Source organism: Sus scrofa, chromosome 5 (assembly GCF_054392235.1).
Source record: "Sus scrofa isolate SSC_HxYL_T2T_F1_AM1 chromosome 5, Sscrofa_HxYL_maternal_Yorkshire_Landrace_v2.0, whole genome shotgun sequence".
NCBI classification, from domain to species: domain Eukaryota; kingdom Metazoa; phylum Chordata; class Mammalia; order Artiodactyla; family Suidae; genus Sus; species Sus scrofa.
Window position 1 is genome coordinate 26112141 of NC_139387.1, and position 3814 is coordinate 26115954.

At 37.4% G+C, this 3814-nt stretch overlaps 1 non-coding gene across 1 annotated transcript; it reads right to left on the reverse strand.

The window, feature by feature from the left end:
* Positions 1–1558: 1558 nt before the first annotated feature.
* Positions 1559–1664, reverse strand: LOC146403284 (U6 spliceosomal RNA). The gene has a single exon (XR_014804700.1). It is a non-coding gene; the product is annotated as a U6 spliceosomal RNA (small nuclear RNA).
* Positions 1665–3814: the final 2150 nt, after the last annotated feature.

Consider the following 3814-nt stretch of genomic DNA (forward strand, 5'->3'; position numbering starts at 1 on the left):
TAGCACAGTGCTGGGCTCCACAGTAGTGCTTCAATACAAATCAGTTGAATGAGCGAATAAGGTATGGCCCTGGGTTTATGGCACTTGGAGGAGACTGTCTGCAGCAGCCCCATCAAGGGCCTATATTTGGGTACCCCAGATATAGGCTACTGGTATACAAAGGCTGCTGGTATCACTAAGCCAAAGTTGGATTTCTATAGAAAGCAAATTTCTGGTATGTCTATGTTCACATATAGGTAGGGGTGTGTGTGTGTGTGCGCGCGCGCACAGAGGGCAAGATGAGTGAATGGGAGGGACTAATATGCTAGGGAGAGCAGCTATTACAGCATAAGACCTAAGAAAGCTAGTTCTCTGGGGATTAAACAAGCCAAAATTGAAGATCAAAGTTCTGTTTGGGGCTCAGAATCTGTTATTCTTTAATCCAAAGTCAAAAATATTTGTTTGTCAGACACAACTTAGAAAAGATTTACAAGGAGATCCTGCTGAATAGCATTGAGAACTTTGTCTAGACACTCATGTTGCAACAGAAGAAAGGGTGGGGGAAAAATGTAATTGTAATATATACATGTAAGGATAACCTGACCCCCTTGCTGTACAGTGGGACAATTTAAAAAAAAATTATTAAAAAAAATATTTGCTTGAATGCTGGTGAGAGAGGGCCTACAGCTTTCAAAGGACTTTTAGTTTTTTCTGATTTCCAGAGACATATGGTCCCAGATTTCCTCAAGGATGCTGTTTACTCTTTTAGGGATGAAAAGGGATGTCCTAAAGTCACCTAGTTTTATGATGGAAACTTCATCTCCAAAGTAGTGGCGGGGACTCCAATGTGGCGTTAAGAGATTGGCAATTCCTCCTTTCCAAAAACAAGAACAATATTGGACAAAAGTGTCAAAAACAATGGTTTAAGGTCTCTGGAAAGCAAAAGTAAAGAACAAATTGAGAATCATTTATTCATGAAGAACTGCTAGCTCTTCCAGTGAAGTCAGTAGAAATCTATGATCTTGCTTAAGGCTACTTACTTATCCTCAGCAGAGCTGGCCAGAAAATCAGCAGTCTGCTACCAGAAGGGAGTGGATACAATTTCAGGCAGAAGGGAAAAACATAGCACAGTTATCCGTAAAAGTAGCAACATGGTAGGGCATGAACATGGAAAACCCACAGCTCTTCTAGCCTGTGCCTGTGGTCCTGGTTGGGGCTAGCAGATGATCAGTCATAAATTTAGCAGTGAGATCTAGAAATGAGGGAGCCATAGAAGGGCTGGAATAAGCTCACCATACATAACCAGCTGACTGGAAAACTATGCACCACATGGGTGGGGAGATTGGAAGAGCCAAGCTGGAAGCTAAAACCAAGGCTGATTTGAGGATTGGCTGAACCCTGAAGGCCCTTCCAGGCTGTAATAACCAAAAATGTAGCCAGACATTTCCAAATGTCCTCTGGTGGGAGAGGAAAAGCAATATTGCTCCCAGCTGAGAACAACCGCTCTAGAGCAACCTTTAAGAAAATAACATTTTAAATAAAATTTAATTTTATTGGAGTATAGCTGATTTACAATGTCAAAACTATAGAATGCTTCATGAATTTACACATCATCCTTGTACAGGGGCCATGCTAATATTCTCAGTATCATTCCAATTTTGTGTATGTGCTGCCAAAGCAAGCACAACATTTTTTTAAGTTTCTAAAAATAAAGAGAGAAATTAAAATGGTATGCTAAATTTTTTAAACACAAATGATGGCAGTAAGTGAGGAACAGGAAAAATGACACAAGTCCTAAAGAAATAAATAAATAAATCTAATGACATTAAAAATTGTATTATTGTAAATTAGCTAAACATTCCAATCAAAGGTAGAAATTGTGAGACTGGATGAAAAAGAAAGGCCCAATTATATGCAATCTATAAGAGACATACTTTAGAGCCAAAGACACAAACATATTGAAAGAAAAAGATTTTTAAAAGTACAGCATGCAATTGTAATTTTTTTTTTTTTGTCTTTTTTTGCTATTTCTTTGGGCCGCTCTCGTGGCATATGGAGGTTCCCAGGCTAGGGGTCGAATCGGAGCTGTAGCCACTGGCCTACGCCAGAGCCATAGCAACGCAGGATCCGGAGCCGCGTCTGCAACCTACACCACAGCTCATGGCAACGCCGGATCGTTAACCCACTGAGCAAGGGCAGGGACCGAACCCGCAACCTCATGGTTCCTAGTCGGATTCGTTAACCACTGTGCCACGACGGGAACTCCGCAATTGTAATCTTAAGAAAGCTTGAATGGTTCTATTGATCAACTTTGAGGACATAAATATTACTAGAGAAAAGTAATGTCATTACATCTAGAAGGTATAAATTTCATAATATATATGCACCTAACAACAGAACTCCACAATAACATGAAGCAAAATGAACAGAATTGAAAGGAAAAATAGACAACTTAACATTTGCAGTTGAAGATTTCAATGCTTCTCTCTTGAGTATTAATAAAACAATTAGGCAGAAAATTGGTAAGATAGGAGACTTGAACAACATTATCAATCAACTTGACCTGATAGTTTTCACAACCTACTCAACAATGGCAGAATACATTTTCTTCTCAAGCACACATGAAACACTGTCTAAAATAAATGATATGCTAGGCCACAAAACAAGTCTCAATCAAATTTAAGACTAAAATCATACAAAGATTGTTTTACAACTATAGAGGAATTAAATTAGAATTTAATAGCAAGAAGAAATTTGAGCAGCCACATGGAGAACAATATAGATGTCCCTTGGAAAACTAAAAATAGGGAGTTCCCATCATGGCAAAGTAGTAACAAACCCGACTAGGATTCATGAGGATGCAAATTCAATCCCTGGCCCTGCTAGGTGGGTTAAGGATCTGGTGTTGCCGTGACAGACGCAGCTTGGATCTGGCATTGCTGTGGCTGTGGCGTAGGCTGGCAGCTGTAGCTATGATTCAACCTCTAGCCTGGGAACTTCCATATACTCCACCTGTGGGTCTAAAAAACAAACAAACAAACAAACAAAAACTAAAAATAGAGTTACCATATGATCCAGAAATCCCACTCCTGGGCATATATCCAGAAAAGACAAAAACTCTTAATTCGAAAAGATATCTACACCCCAATGTTCATAGCAGCCCTATTCACAATAGCCAAGATAGGAAGCAACCTAAATGCCCATCAACAGAGGATGGATAAAGAAGATGTAGAAGATATACACAATGGAATACTACTCAGCCATAAAAAGAATGAAATAATTTCATTTGCAGCAATATGGATGGAACTAAAGATTATCATACTAAGTAAAGTAACTCAGACAAAGACAAATATATAATATCACTTAAATGTGAAAAATAAAAAATGATACAAATGAAGTTATTTACAAAACAGAAATAGACTCATAGAAAACCAACTTATGGTTTTGGAGGTGGGAAGAGGAATCAATTAGGAGTTTGGGATTAACAGATACATACTACTATATATAAAATAGATAAACAACAGGGACCTACTGTATAGCACAAGGAACTATATCCAATATCTTAATCTATAATGGAAAAGAATCTGAAAAATTACATATATATACACACATATATATCTGAATCGCTTTGCTAAAATATATATATATGTACACACACACACTATTATATATGTATCTGAATCACACCTAAAACTAAAATATTATAAAGCAACTATACTTCAATTTAAAAAAAATTTGAAAGTCCCTGTCCTCCAAATATTAGGAAATTAAACAAATTACATCTAAATAATCTTTGGGTCAAATAAAAAAAATCACATAGGAAATTAGAAACTAT